This window comes from Eurosta solidaginis, chromosome 5, assembly GCF_040869045.1.
Source record: "Eurosta solidaginis isolate ZX-2024a chromosome 5, ASM4086904v1, whole genome shotgun sequence".
Lineage (NCBI taxonomy): Eukaryota > Metazoa > Arthropoda > Insecta > Diptera > Tephritidae > Eurosta > Eurosta solidaginis.
In genome coordinates, this window is record NC_090323.1 from 147,858,357 (window position 1) to 147,875,699 (window position 17,343).

At 38.1% G+C, this 17,343-nt stretch overlaps 1 protein-coding gene across 2 annotated transcripts in view; it reads left to right on the forward strand.

The window, feature by feature from the left end:
* Nucleotides 1-17,343, forward strand: part of Ccn — a 422,762-nt gene that overhangs the window by 187,333 nt on the left and 218,086 nt on the right. The window lies entirely within an intron of this gene.

Below are 17,343 nucleotides of genomic sequence, written 5' to 3' on the forward strand. Positions count from 1 at the left end.
GATAGTGAAGCTCGTAGCGGATAGTGAAGATCGTAGAATTACCTTACTACCCTACTTAGGCTTCTAGATACTTTTCATCTCACATACCGATCAAATTGCTGAAAAAACAGTAAGAAATAACAGAAAAATAAATAACAAATAAAATATATGAAAGGTCAGGATGACATGGAAGCAAGATTCAGAGAGGCAGAGGAAATTAAAAGTCAGTGTTGCAAGAAGAGGTAAAAGCAAAGTGACAGAACATAAGACTGGGATAGGGCACAGTTGGGAAAGGGGTAAGAAGAAGATGGAAAAAGATTGAAGGGAACTATAACATTGATACCAAAAAGAATATAATAAATAGGAAAATTAATTGAATGAAATAGCTAGTCTAGTGGAAATGATGGGCGAGAGCAAAATCAGAGAATAGCGGAAAATTAAATTGAGAGAGGGGAAAACGGTGAATAAAAGGTAGAAGGGAGGGGCAGTTAGAGTTATAAAAAAGCAAAGGAAATTCAAAACAAGTAAAGGTGACTAAATTCGGGCGTAATCGAAAATTATATACTCAGCGTGAGCTTCAATTGTACATTTAATTTCAGGTAAATTACTTTTCTACATAACACGTGGCATCGCCCGTTTAAAAAAAATAGTTCCCCATTTCCTCTTACAATAAAACTTGATAAGTAAAATATCATTGATTCAAAACTATGTTTTGCTAAGTTATAGCTTATTATTTTAGTCTACTACCCTTTTAAACTTATTTTACATCTAAGTTCCCGTGGTCTTTGACCCATCCCGTCCATTTTTACTAGAAATATTTTCTGCTATAAGGAAAATATATATACACAATTTCATTACGATATGTAAATTTTTCTTCGAGTTATGGCTCCCGAAACATAGAAAATTGCTAAGTCATAAAAGGGGCGGTTCCATACCCATTTTCAAAAATTTTTGTGTTTTCCAATTTAATGTTATTTTTCAATTAAAAATTAAAATTCTGTTGATACAAAGCTCTTTTTCGCTAAGATATAGCTTATTGTTTTCATCTACGACCCTTTTAAACATCTTTTATATAAAAGTGTGCATGGTCCTTAACCGATTTCGTTAATTTTTCTTCAAAGCATTACTTATAATAAAGGCAACCTCTGCCGAATTTTTTACGATAGGTTTACCGATTTTTGATTTATGATTAATAATATTTGTAAAATTGATTTTATCACAAGTGGGCGGTGCCACGATCGTTTTAAAATATTTTTGCAAATTTTTATCAAGAGTCTCAATATCAGTCCACACGTCAAATTTCAACTTTCTAGGTGTATTATTTACTAAATAATCAGGTTTTTTGTGTTTTCCAAAATGTTATATATATAAAAATTGGGCGTGGTTTTCATCCGATTTCGCTCATTTTCAATACCAATCTATTCTGAGTCCAGGTAAGCTCGTGTACCGGACATTGCTCAATCAAATTTTTTTTTTCGATACTGATGATTTTGATATATGGAAGTCTATATCTATCTCGATTCCTTTATACCTGTACAACCAACCGATATCTAACCAAAGTTAATATACTCTGTGTGCAAAGCACGCTGAGTATAAAAAATAAAATTGGAAAGGAAATATAGAAATGTAGCGGAGAAATAGAGGAGGAGAGGAAGAAGAAATTATAAGAAGACGAGCAGTGAGTGTAAAGATCAAAGCACGCTGAGTATAAAAAATAAAATTGGAAAGGAAAGATATAAATGTAGCGGAGAAAGAGAGGAGGAGAGGAAGAAGAAATTATAAGAAGACGAGCAATGAGTGTAAAGATCAAATCACGCTGAGTATAAAAAATCAAATTGGAAAGGAAAGATAGAAATGTACCGGAGAAAGACAGGAGGAGAGGAAGAAGAAATTATAAGAAGACGAGCAGTGAGTGTAAAGATGAAAGATGGACGTGGCAAAGGGCAAAATCGATTGATATGATTATTGTGCCAAAACCTGGATTGCGTTAAAACTACTTTTGTACTAGAATAAGCAGAATATATATCTTAATAAATATATCATAAAATAATAGATATCATATTAGCTTAACGGGTGTATTGTGAATACATGTGACAAATCATTTGGAATTGGGAAATTCGACAACAGATAATTAATGTCAAACTTGTAACAGATGAGAGAATATAAGACCTCACATGACAACATATGATATGCATATGATATCGCATTGTTTCAAGGCAATATTAATGGCCAGTATAACGTGTTACAATGAGTAAATGAAAACCATTTTCACTCAAGCGATAACTGTGCAACTGTCAAACTATTTCTAAAAGTTATGATAAGGTATGTATCTAACGAGTACTACCACTAGTTCGCATATGCTATTAATCCGATCCACCATTTCACAGCTATTGTGTTTTAAAAAATGAGTTTCGATCACAGATCGTAACACGCAATACAGTCCAGTATAATTAAGAAACTGGCTATGCATCCAAATAAAAAATGTATTGTTATCATCCTGAAAAATAAAAACACAATTTTAATTTTTGTTTCCGCAAGATATTCATTTACCGTCATATCATACCAAAATACGTCTGTACTTTGACGTACGTAATTTGAAAACTGCAATTTCAAGTCGCATCTTTGCAGTTCGAAAGAGTGTCATTTCAATGTTAAATTTTAAGATTTGAGTTGTTTCCATGGTTTCCAATACAAAATTTGATTAAGCCATAGCACATACGGTGTATAAGAAACCTTGTGAACTGCCTAATTATATAATATTGTAACGAATTTTGGGGATTTCTAATTCTAACGTTCGTATCCCTGAACTATCGACAAATAACTCCAATGTTCAGTATTGCAATATGGTCTTCCTTTAGTCTACTTTGGGAGTAGTACAATTATATTTCGATATCACGTACTTCACAAAAGCGTGTTTAAATTAAACAGATTGCTGATTCCTCAGCTTGCGCTGATTTTATACTCTCTTTTTCTCGTTCACCCATTTCTCCTAAGGTCAAGTCGTTTCGCGAAAATCTGTTCGAGAACAGTTGTATCTCATGCTTGGTTACCAGCTATATACATGTATATTTGTAATTTATGCATTTCTACTAGCCATATGCGTGTGTATGTGTGAGTGACTACTTCAGCTGATGACTACATGTGTGTGTGTGTGAGATATCTCTTCGTTGCCTTGTACATAAGTGTCGCTGCTTGCTGTGTTTTGTTTTGCGATTATTGGCTAACAGCATAGTGATGTCAACATTCGCCACAATATGATATTACATTGTTTCAAAGTATTAATATAAACCTTTAAGAATACTTAAAGCAATAGCCGTATAGCTGAATTCTTAAAGTTACAGCTTTCAGCAACCTTCTGTACCCCTTAAAGTAAGCAACAAGTTTCAAACAATTTGTTCGACAACAAAAATGTTTCCTTAACCAATTTTTGCGCCATCTGGACCCAGCCCACAAACACTGCCATCAAAAAAATTCAAATTATTTAGTCAGTTCCATGCAAATGTCACTTTTAGTGCAATGTTAAAATATATTTTCTAGCGTTAATTTGCAGTTATCTTGAAAACAAGGTTCTGCTCTGCTCCACACATGCATACTTACACACGGCCGATATTTTCGCGCTCAAATGATTTCGTATCCAATATTTTTCATTTGCACAACCAACTCTTCTTCTTTTTTCACGTTTTCATTCATCACAGTGTATCTCGATTTTCTATTTGCTAGCTGCGGGCCATTAGATTGATAGTGCACAGAGTGAAAAAATATTCATGGAATACAACTCACGCTCTCGTGGCTAAGGCTTGCTTTAATGGTTTTCTACTCGCTCCCTCGTTCTTTTTTCCCTTCGAAGTTTTTCGCTGCTTTTGTTTTGCCATCGGAATTATTCCCACACATATTATACAAAAATACTTATATACACTTTTTTGTTTGTTCTATGTCTGTTCATTTGTTTATTTATTTGATTTCTTTTTTTTTTCATTTTCTGTTTTATGGTCACGTTTGGTTCTTTTTGTCTTTTTTTTTGTTTACTTGCATCATTTCAATTCAGTCATTCGTTTCTATTTTTAAATATTTCCACAGCATACCCTTGGCTTTCTCTTTAAATATATGCTTTCTGTAGTTGGTTTGTGTGTGCCCGCTTGTGGCTTTATCTTGTTTAACGTTTTCCCTATAGCGGTGTAACATCTGTTGGTAAATATTTTGTTGTTGTATTATTATACCTTCCATGAACATGAAATGGTATATTAACTTTGGTCCGATGTTTGTAAAGTTGAGAAATATAGAAGATAGACTCACCGTTAAGTATACCGAACTGATCAGGGCGTTGAACTGAGTTGATATAGCCATATCCGTCTGTCCGTCCGTCTGTCTGTTTGAACGCAACCTAGTCCATAAAATTTTGAGATATCTCAATGAAATTTTGCACAAGGATGTATTTTTGTATTATATTAAACATTTGTCGGATCCGGTAGGATCGGACCACTATAACATATATCTCCCATTCAGATAAGACGATTTTTTTTCATTCCTGTCGCAATTTACAAAGTATAAACGTGAAACTCCCTGATATATATTCTAATATACCATAGAAAATATCCCAAAAAAATCACTTTGATCGGGGCTATATATAGTTATATCCCATACAACCGATGGTTCAGATAGAAAGATTTTTGGCCATTTCTCCCTTAATTTAGAAAGTACAAACGTATAAGTCGGTGATATATATTTTAATATATCATTGAAGATTTTCTGTAAAAATAACTTTAATCGGAGCCATATATAGTATATATCCCATACAACCGATCGTTCAGATAGAAAGATTTTTGGCAACTTCTCCCTTAATTTCCAATATAAAACGTTAAACTTGGTGATATTTATTCTAATATATCATAGATTTCATGAAAAAATCATTTCGATCGGAGCTATATAATATATATCCCATACAACCGATCGTTCAGATAGAAAGATTTTTGGCAATTTCTCCCTTAATTTCCAATATAAAGCGTTAAACTTGGTGATATTTATTCTAATATATCATAGATTTCATGAAAAAATCATATCAATCGGAGCTATATATAATATATCCCATTCAACCGATCGTTCAAATAAGGGGGTTTTTTTGCCATTGTTTATTCTATATTTATCTTAAAAATCCTTTAGGTATGTACATCTGTTCACTATATATTTCTTATTTTATACATCGATTATTTAGAGATTACGAATGGGATAAGTTTATTTTTCAGCCCCATTCATGAAAGGTATGAAGTCTTCGGCACAGCCGAAGACAGTCCCGTCCTTACTTGTTTTTATTTGCCTTGCTTGGCTGGAACGCAATGCAGTTATTTATATGAGAATGGTGGTGGAACAAATATGAAAACATTTAAATTCAATGTTATCGCTGCTAAGTCGCCACGACTTGCGATTATCGCACTCTTTTTTAGATTTGTATCCGACTAATTTATTTATTTGCGTTACTGTGATATTTTCTAATTGAGTTTTTGTGATTCTGATCCTTTACCCAAACACTTGGCGAAATTTTGTGTATTTAAAGTATACAAATATTTATATATTTTCATATATTTTTGAGATAGATTCTGAAACTAATTACTTATATATTTGTAATTTGATATATTAACATAATTTGATCCAAAAGATGACTAAAGTTAATCTTTATCTTCAAAGAAATAATACGCTTTGTTCGCTGTATATTCGATTTAGTTAAGTTATGCAAGATTGGGGACGTACATGTACACATATAGATGAAGTTAATACTTCATGAAAAAAGGAAATTCCCTTTATCTCAAAAATATTTCCTAGGAGATATCGAATACATGCTGAGGCTACCTATATAAGTACGTATGAGTGTATGAGGAAGGAAAAAACAATATAAGAGAAGGTAGGAAAAGAGACAAAGAAGTAAAAAAAAGATACTGTATGGAAAGGCTAAGCCAGGTCAGTATTTAAAAAGACTTTGGTGTGATTAACCCAAATTCTTTACATTTATCGTGGAAATACTATTTAAAGTATATACCGATTAAAAGCATAGAGATAATTTTTATGAAGGAGATGATACCATGGGCAAGGTTAAATTGGATTTGAAAAGTTAAATGGAGAAACGAGAAAGCAAAAGGAAGAGGATAGCTGGAGGACAAGAGGGAGAGAAATAGCAAGGTGAAGGGAAGTGGTGCAGCTGGTCACCAGCTTCGTAAAACAAACCGGTTTTGGAAAATAACCGGTTAAAACTAAGAACAGGTTTTGAAAAGTAATTGGTTGAAAATAAAACGCAAGTTTTGAAATGGATATCGGCCCAAACTAAAAGGCAAGTTATGAAAAATAAAAAAATTTAAATAACGAAGCCAAATTCCAAAAAGACTATTGAAATTAAGGATCTATGTTTAAAAGGTAATCGGTAGAAACTAAGAAAATCTAACCGGCACATATTTAGTAGCCGTTAAAAAACTGAAAAGCCAGTTATAAAAAAGTAACCGGCTCAAACTAGGAACTCGGTTTTAAGAAAGTAGCTGTTTGAAATTAAGAAGCCGGTCTTTAAAACGATTGAAAATAACAAAACTATTTATAAAAGTAGCAGATTAAAAGAAATATAACTGGTTCAAATTAAGAAGTCTGTTCTTAAAAGTATTCAGTTCATAAGGAGTCGGTTTTAAATAGCAATCTGGTTTAAAAAATTTATCGTTTCCAAAATATTAGCCGGTCTAAAAACGTTACCCGTATTAGAGAAGAAACCGGCTTCAGAAAAGTATTCGGATTCGGCAGAGTAATTGGTTTGAGTAAGTGGTTTCGAAAAGAAATTAGTTCTATAAAAGTAATCGGTTCCAGAAAAATATTCCGATTCAGCGAAGTAACTGGTTTCGAAATATAACCGGTTTCAAAAATGCTACCTGTTCCAAATAATTGATTGGTTTCGACAAAGTATCCAGATCTAGAAATATAATAGGACCCAGAAAAGTTTCCAGATACAGAAAAGCATACGGATCCAGAGATGTATAAGTTTCGAGAAAAGAAACCGGTTCCAGAAAAGTAACCGGTTTCAGCAAGATATCTAGATCCAGAAACGTAACCTTTTCTAGAAAAGTAATGGGTATAAAAATGTAAAAAAAAATGATCGGGCCCGAAAAATTCATCAGCATGGCTTTAGAAAACTCCATAGCACCACCACCGCGCTAAATGCCATTAGCACCCAGATAAATTGCGAGTTAAATCAAAACCCCCACCATTGAACAGTACTTGTTGCGCTAGACCTATCAAAAGCTTTTGATACTGTAACGAATTTACTGCAATTCCCCTTATTTGCAATCTTCTGCCAACGTTCGTATCATTAAACTGTTGAATAAATAACTCCAATATTGAATAAAGGAAAAATGGCCTTTATTAAAGTACTTCACAATAACACTTATACTTTGCAACTAGCTTGCTTCACAACCAAACTGATTGATAGTTCAAATGAAACTCTACTATTTCCCGCCAGATTGCGTGCTTAATCAATAACTGCTTGATAGCTCAAATCAAACTGAATTCCAGCGCCTCTACATTTGCTGCCTTTCATACTCTCTGATTTCAACGTTCGCATCTTCTATGCGCTTCCAGAATCAACTAGCTCTCAAACTTCTCAGCTGTAACTACAATTACACGATCATATAGCTTCTATCATTGCATACTTTCAGGAGTATCTCAGATATATGCATGTGTTTGTGCATTGATTCTCCGCTGCTCGTATACGTACATGGTACATATGTGTAGACGCAATTATTGTTTCGTTTATGTAGATACATAATGATTGAATTACTGATGTGAATTCACGTCACTGCTTAGCATCGGGTTAGAGATAGCAGCACCCCTTAGTTTTGCTAATATTCGTAACACTGCTCTCCACCTAAGTCTGATCGTCCCGATCAGACAAATCTCTCGATCTATACGCTGCTAGCATCGCCAAATGTACCACTGTTCTATTTCGTGATTTCCCAATTGCTTGTATGCGGTAGATGACATCACTGATCGTCTTCACAACTCTGTACGGGCCTTCCCAACTACACCGATATTTGGATGGAGCAATTTTCCGCCGGTGAGGGTTGTATAGCAGTACCAAATCTCCCTCCCGGAAACCTTCCAAATTATTTTCCTTGTAGTACCTGTGTTTCATCTTACTACTCGTTATCCAGGATCGTTCGCTCGCACTCTGTTGCTTGGCCAATGAACTACTTCGTAGAGCTTGCGCTTGACGGATTGGCTTTGCATAATCAGTATCGTTCCCACGTTTCACAACAGTAGTGCGCTCTGGCTTGAAACTACCCTCGCATTCTTTCTCGGAAATTCGTTGCTTCGTTTTCCTGCGTCTTTTAGGTTTTGTCAATGCCAGTGTTTCTCTCGCAGGTACTTTTGATTTTGCTTTATTTGGCCCATTCGACCTATTAACCTTTGCCTTTGACTTCCGTGGTTTTTGTCGAGTCTTCTCCACCAGTACTCGATTACTACTGAACCTTTCCTGCAAACTGAAGTTAAGTCGTATATCCTGGTTCTTATAACGCATCACCCTTTCCTGCATATCGATCTTGATGTCATGGTCAACCAAGAAGTCCACTCCCAATATGACTTCTTCAACGATCTTCGCCACAACGAATTTGTGTTAAACTGTATCTTTCCAATCAAGACTTCACATATCACTTCTCCCTGGACTTGGTTATACTCGCCAGTGACCGCACGCAACCTTGCTGTAGGTAACGGTTTTACTCTCCTGTTGACCAAGTCAGATCGGATCAAGGAATGAGATGCGCCCGTATCTACAGTCAGTACACGTTCTTTGTCATCCACATTCCCTCTGATGGTAAGACTGCTCCATTTTCTACCAATTTGCGACACAGATATCACAGGACATTCAATAGCTGGGGCAAGTTTTCGTTCTTTACAACTGAGACGCTCTTGCTCATCTCCTCCAACTTTACGTTTACGACCACCCACATTGTTGGAACTATTAGGACCAAGATCACAATGACGTGCATTGTGACCGGACTTCCCGCATTTGAAGCATTTTATAACTTTTTCACTCCGCTTTTGCGATCTTTTCAGCGCCTCCAATATTGCGTCTACGCACTCTGGCCTTTCTTCTTCCGCACGGCGTGCTTTGAAAACTGGCTTACACAGAAGCGACGCCGTTTCCTGAATCAGAGCTTGTGACACCGTTTCTGCGAATGTTGGCTTTGGGTTGGCGTATGTAGCTCGCTTTGTTTCGGCGTCCCGTATGCCATTTATAAAGCTCTGAATCTTTACCCTTTCAGTGTATTCCACGGGTGCGTCCGCATTCGCTAAATGTGCTAGACTTTCAATATCCGACGCAAACTCTTGCAATGTTTCACCAAGCCTGTGGAAGCGGTTCAGCAACTCAATTTGGTATATCTGTCTCCTATGCTCAGTTCCGTATCGTCTCTCTAGAGCGCCCATGAACAGTGCAGCAACTTTATCTTCAGCATTCCATTTGTTCACTGCTGCGGTCTTCTCAAACTGAATCTTAAACACCTGGAAAGGAACAGAGCCGTCAAAAGATGGATCTTACCTTTGAATTACTCGTTGAAACTGCTGTGCGATTTAGTTGCAACTGCTCGATACGTCCTCTCAAAGCATCCACCTCGGCCTCGATTTTTTCTTCGAACTGTAAAATTTTTGTATCTTGTGCCTACAACTTCGAGGAAATACGTCCTTCTTGCTCTTCCAGTGGAGCAGAGATCTGCGATGATATCTGTGCTGAAATTTGCGCCGACATTTCGGATATTCGTGTCTCTTGTGCTTCAATCGTCGCTGTTATTTCAGATGACATTTCTGCAATACGTGAGTCCTGTGATTCCATCTTGGATACCATATATGTCTTCTGTTCCTTCAGTTGAGTTTCCATCTTGGATGTAATCTGTGTCGACATTTCTGACATACGCGTTTCTTGTGCTTCAATCTTCGATGTTATTCGTGCCTCTTGGGATTCCATCTGTAATGACATTGTCGATGTTTGAACAGATATTGCAGCCAAAATCATATTCAAGTCTGTGCTCGTAACTGTCTGCGATGTTTCGTTTTTCTCTTCAATTTTTGTTGTTGCCTTGTCCCCATCAGGATAAAAGACATACTCGTCCACATCAATTCCTTTTCTTCCATTGCCTCTCGTATCCGTGCCTGAAATTCAAGTTTAACGCCGCTTGTATTCAATCAACGGCTCTCCAACTCCTTCTTCAGTTGCTGGATCTTCAATTCACTGAACTTTGCCATGTCCTTGTTGTCCTGTGGAATTTATTCAACAATTCCTCTTCTGACACCAATTGTAACGAATTTACTGCAATTCCTCTTATTTGCAATCTTCTGCCAACGTTCGTGTCGCTAAACTGTTGAATAAATAACTCCAATATTGAATAATGGAAAAATGACCTTTATTAACGTACTTCACAATAACACGTATACTTTGCAACTAGCTTGCTTAACAACCAAACTGATTGATAGTTCAAATGAAACTCTACTATTGCCCGCCAGATTGCGTGCTTAATCAGTAACTGCTTGATAGCTCAAATCAAACTGAATTCCAGCGCCTCTACATTTGCTGCCTTTTATACTCTCGGATTTCAACGCTCGCATCTTCTAGGCGCTTCCAGAATCTACTAGTTACCATCAGCTCTCAAACTTCTCAGCTGTAACTACAATTGCACGATTTTATAGCTTCTCTCATTGCATAATTTCAGGAGTATCTCAGATATATGCATGTGTTTGTGCATTGATTCTCCGCTGCTCGTATACGTACATGGTACATATGTGTAGACGCAATTATTGTTTCGTTTATGTAGATACATAATGATTGAATTATTGATGTGAATTCACGTCACTGCTTAGCATCGGCTTAGAAATAGCACCACCCCTTAGTTTTGCTAATATTCGTAACAAAACTGTCAACCATGGCACGTTACTGCAAGACCTGGAAGGGTTTACCCTTCCCCCATGTCTTAAAAGTTGGACCGAAAATTATCTGGGTGGTCGGCAGGCATCGGTGCAATTTAAGAAAAGAAACATCAAAACCGAGAAGAATTAAATAATGTGTGTCGCAGGGTGGTGTCCTATTCCCACTTTTGTTTAACTTCTACATATCAAACCTACCTCTGCTACCAGAAGCAGTCACTATCGTTTTCTACGCCGATGACTGCACAATAATGGCCGCAGGCCCTGGCCCTAAGACCGATGAGCTTTGAAACAAAATAAACTGCTACCTCCCTGATCTCTCCAGTTTTGTGCCTCGCGAAACCTGGCATTATCACTCCCTAAATCATCCGCGACCTTATTTACAACAATGAGGTCCCAAATGGCGATCATTTTGAACGTCCACGTCGATAGCACTACGCTACCGACTGCCTTACACCCAAAAATCTTGGGTGTGACGTTGGTGAGCATGCAGCCGCAATTGTACCCAAAATACATAGCCGTAAGAAAATCCTCAAATCTCTTTCTGGCAGTATTTGAGGAAAAGATAAATAAACGCTCTTTACCACTTACAAAGTAATTGGCCAGCCGATTGCATGCTACGCGTCCCGGATATGGATGCCAAGCCTAAAGACTACTCACTGGAAGAAGCTACAGGCCTGCCAAAATACTGCCCTGTCTTCTTATGTCCCCAGAACACCATCTACATAATGAGGAGAGAATACTCCTCCTCAGCGAGAGAAATGAAATGCTAACCAAACAGTTCCTGTTGAATACCTAGAAACCTGGGCATCCCAACAGACATCTTATTAATGAGTCTACACCGCCAAGTGGCTTAAGGAGTCATCTTCGTAAGCATTATGAGGAAATACGGCACCTGAGAACCCAGCTGTATGAAGCCAAAAAACACAAGCAGGTCCTCAGTGAACTCCAAAAACAGGCGTCGGATCTCTATGTCAGGAATTGCCCGGTGAATCCTGTACTCAAAGAACAATACCCTAAACTTGCAGAAGGGGAACGCGCCTAGGGAAACGCGAGTCACTCTAGCTCAACTTCGATCTGGATACTGTAACAAGTTAAGCTCTTACCTATCTAGAATCAAACCTGACATACAAAATGCATGTTCTGCTTACAATGTGTCTCCACGTCACACCAACCATCTCTTCAATTGTAATGTGGAACCAACGCCTCTAACACCCTTCTCATTATGGTCCAACCCTGTTGAAACAGCTAGTTTCCTTGGACTCTCGTTAGAGGTTGTTGATGACAATTTGTGATCGGTCACACCTTTTGGATGGGACAAAGCACTGCTACAACAACAACAACAACATAAGCCTTGTAAGGCTCCTGATTAGCATTGAAGCGGAAGGAGAAGCAAAGTATAACAGGGCAAAAAGCCGGGGACGAACACGGAAAGAAATTTAGAGAGGAAATAGTCAAAAAATGAGAGGTCGTAACCTTTAAATAGGTTTAATTGACCCATTCACAGCTACTACACGCATACTAATTGTGTCCATTACGGTGGGCCAAACAAAAATTTTTCGTTTTTGTGTAGTGAACATATAATCCAGAACATCCACGACGACAGTTTGTAAAATGTCAGCTTTTTCATTTAACGTTTTAAGGTACATCAACGTGATTTGGAATTTTCCAAAAAAATCGTTTTGGAAATTTTCTACTTTTTACAAAATGTATACCAAAGCTCGTACTTAGTTCACAAACCACTAGCTATACATACTCTCATACACAAAAAAAATCATTAGAGATTTGTTGCTACGTTGCCTCCTCTGGTAGCTTATCGGATCGAAATTCGATCGTAAATTATACGATTTTACAGGCTATAAATATGGATGTCTGGAAAAAAATATTTTTTTAACCCGTTCTGTTGTCCATAGTATTTGTTATCACGAGTTTGTTTTACCACCAAACGGAAAAACTCTTTAAGAAAGTTATAAAATAACTCTCTTCACCCAGATGCTCACAAATATGAAAGGTGTGTGCGTTGCAAAGATTTAGTTCTGAAAAACCTGACTAAGGCATTACGTTTAAATTAAAGTGGTTCTACGATAACAAACATTTGATCCTTTTGGATCCGTCAGCTCAACCTAACTAAAGAACTTGGATTTAAGATATATCTCACAATTTTTCCAATTGCTGCGAGCACCAAGTAATTATGCTAATGAGCTTTTTTTCTAGTTAAGATTTAAATTTTATTATCAAATACAAATTGAGTTCAGACTTAAATTGCCGCCTTCCCGAAACACGTCTCGAAAAATATCAAATTTTTTCGTCTTCTATTTTAACCAATAAAATTTACGTATTATCGCTAAGCCAAAGCTTATGACAGATAATTAAATAAACAAACCCATAAGTTTTAATCTTTACCAGCCATCAATATTCAAACAAAAACAAATTCTAATATATGTGATACAAGGAAATTAAGCCTTAATTAAATTAATTGAACTTTTGTCGAACTAATCTGTCATGAAAGAATTTGTTGCAAAACTTGTCAACAATAAAAAAAACGGATTTTCAAGCATTGTCACACTTATGTAAAATTATGTATATATTTATTTACATATATATGTGTATGTTGAAGTGTATGACCGTTGTGATAAAGTAATATGGTGCTGGCATCAGATACTTCAAGTTGTGGGTTCAAGTCATATTTACCATAGTAGTTTTGTAATGGGGTGGCCTGCCTACCAAACAGGATATCTTAAGTTCAATTCCCGGGCAAAACAACATCAAAACTTTAGAAAAAAGCTGTTTCAAATGGAAACCCGTTTTTCTAAGTGGCATCGCCCCTCGGCAGTGATTTGGCAAGTACTCCGAGTATATATCTACCATGAAAAGCTTCCCAATGAAAACTTATCTGGCTTGCTGATGCCGTTCGGAGTCGGCATAAAACAAGTAAGTTCCGTCCCGCGAATTTGTAGAAAAAATTAAAGGGAGCACTGGATAGCTCTTTGGTGGCCTTTAGTAAACTTAAACACAGTTTTTTTCCTTTGTATATCAGAAATAAGCAAAAACCTTCTATTTCTCACTAACCTACTCAGAGATTCTCAATACAGCGCATTTTCATCCCAGTTAAACTGTCTCAAACATCTAACCATTACTGTAATTTTAGTAGCAATAGCATTTTAACTTGTTTGCTTCTAAATCTAATGTGCGATGGACTATTAAATTGGATGAAGGATTAGGTGCAGATATTTGATTTTGTGGGTGTGCTTTGCTGATATTTATTTAGGGACGTTGACCTGAAAATAAAATATAAGTAAATTTATGGCGGTTCAATTGTCACATAGGTGAAAAATGATAGATCATTCAAAAGTAATTTTATTTGACGTGATGAAAGTATGCGAAAATGAAAGTAAAATACAAAAATTTATTTATATTATGACAAATGTATGTATGGATGTAGAAAATTATTTTATTTATATCGACTACAATTGTTTTTGTTTTAGCGCCCTATTGATAAATGATTCAAGGTTCGATTCGAGCTCAAGGCCAGAACAATATTTTTTTTCCAATGATAATTATTGTTATATTTTAATTTTTCTATATTTGAAAAATTGTATTTTGTTTTTGGAATAGTAAGCAGAAAAATTTTCATACAACCTGCCATAGCTGCGAAGATAGATCCATTTCGAAGGGTGCTAAGCCTTCATCATCAGTACGCTTTAGGCCCGCTGCGCTAACCATTTAGCTATACAGCGGTGGTTTGTTTGACTGACTAATTGCTACTTCTATTCCTTCGTACCAACTATATTTATTCACCACCTTACTTTTCATAGTTTTGTAGGTAATCTTTTTGAAATCCATGTAACCTCGGCCAAAAAAGTTACAGGCCTTAAAGTTTATACTTACATTATATTTTGCTTTGGTTTATTAGATTCTTTTTATTGCTGTTCATTGGTTTTTTTTAATATCCCGCAATGACATTATCTGTTAGGTCAAGCTGTTTTGTAAAGTTGCCATGCTTTGACTGAATCTGCGATCATTAGGTAAGGTAACTTGCCGATCGGTGAGGACCGTACATAGACTGAAACAGTTCATGTTACTACTTATTTAACTTACTTAATTGGCGCTTAACCCTTTAAAGGGTTATGGCCGTCCAAAGAGGTGCACCAGCCACTTTTTCGCTCTGCCAACTGCCGACAACTGGTCCCACCAAGGGAGTTTAAATCGTTTTCCACCTGGTCCTTCCAGCGGACTGGAGGTCGCCCTTTTCCTCTGCTTCCATAGGCGGGTTCCGATAAAAATACTTTCGTATCCGCAGCATCATTCGCATAACATGACCTAGCCAGCGTAGCCGCTGCGATTCAATTCGCTGGACTATGTTGATATCTGTGTAAAGTTCGTGCAGCTCATCATTAAATCTTCTTCGGTATTTGCCATCGCCATCGCGTAATTTCGAAGAATTTTCGCTCCCAGAGCCACTTCATTTGATGTTGTCATAGTCCATTCTTCTGCACCATATAGCGGGACGGGTGGGATAAGCGACTTTGAGAACATGGTTTTCCTTTTCCGAGCGACGAATTAAATTTTCAATAGCCTACCTAGTCCAGAGTAGCGTTTATTGGTACGAGTGATTTTTGTTGGATTTCAGCTGATGTTGTTGTTGGTGTTAATGCTGGTTCCCAATTAAAACAAGTCTTTTACTTTTTCGAAAGTATGGCTGCTGTTGAGCAGCGTGGTTTCAAAGGCACATATGGGCTGACTCTTTGATCGATGACAGCAGGTACTTCGTTTTGTCTTCATTCACCATCAACCCCATCTTTACAGCTTCTGTTTCATGCTTGGAGTAAGCAGAATTAACGGCGCGGGTGCTTAGGCCGATGATATCAATGTCATTAACATATGCTAATAATTGCATGCTTTTATAGCATATTGTTCGCTTCCCAAGGCCGTCGGTTCTATGTACCGGAGCGACTTGGGATTGTTCCCGATCAAGGACTGCCATTTCAGTGTAACCCCATTTAATTTGTTGCGTCCCTCCCACAAATTGTCATCCTTTCAGCAGCTCCTTGCAGCGGGACTGCTCCATATTCTCTTGCTCCGGGAAGGTATCGAATCCAATCCGGGTCCGTATCCTGACGCCGGTCCTGAGAAATGGTTTTGCTGCATATGCCGGAAAAGAATCTTTTTAGGACGGTCATACTCTGTTCAGTGTGTCTCGTGTAAGGGATGGTTGCACCGAACAGGTTGTTCTGGGCTTGATCACAAAACCCGACGTCCACGTAACTTTTATGAATCTTTGGTGGCTCCTTGGTGTTCACGTCCAAGAGCGTCCCGTAGTCAACGTCTTATCGCCCCCCCCCCCCCACTACCTTCCAGCAGCCCCGCTGCTCAGCAAGCCACAACAAGTACCCGCTGTTGCTCGCGCCCCACGGCGCCCCCAACTCACACGGTTGCTCCCACTCATACCTACAATATCCGTAGTAGAGTCGGGAGCAATGCCGAGCATCAGCCCCTGAGCCCGTCTTCTTCCCCCTCTTTTCCGGCAGCAATTGTGTAGGTCAGGGAAACAGACTCTTAGACCCTACCTCCCTTTGCACCGTTTGTCAGCACAGAATATAAACGTTTGCGACATCCGCACAATGCAGCTCCTGTCATGGACGGTGCCACTTCCCTAGATGTTCTGCCAGGCCGCATACCCAAATACACCGGGTACCCCAATGCCTACCCAAGGACGCCTAGTCCGAGGGCCTCAACAGCAATCGCGTTCTGGATTTCCACAACCCAGGCGTAGTCACCCGTCACTTACTCCCAGAGTGACGACGTCTCCCCCTATGCACTTCAGAATTCTGCAGTTAAACTGTAATGGATTAAGTGGGAAGACCACGGAGATAGTCGACTTCATGAAGCGGCACAAAATCCACATTGCTGCCATTCAAGAGACTAAACTCACAGCAAGATCTGCATTGCAGACCTTTTCTGGGTATAATGTTCACAGAAAAGATCGCGAGAGCGGAAATGGAGGCGGCCTCGCATTTATCATACACCACACTGCAATATCATATATTTGATCCCGACATCGACCGCAGGGACAGTGTCTTAGAACGTCAAGGATTATCTGTCCGGTCGGGCGATGCAAATCTAGAAATCATCAACATCTACATCCCTCCTCTCATCTGTTGCCCCAGTGGGAAAGTGGGATGAATAAAAATTCTATACAGACAACCGCTTTGCTGCCCTCGCTATCCCAACTGAGGCCCGCCAAGGGGGCGTGCTTTCCGCAAGGTCATTAAATCCACCTCGGCTCGTTTCATTCCCGCCGGAAGAATTCCCGAAATTCGGCCCACTTCCTGGCAGAGTCCGCAAGTTTAGCGAGAGAACGTGACCTTATAAGACAGCTCGATCCCAGCGACTCCCAAATAAGGGACATAAACCAACGCATCAGAT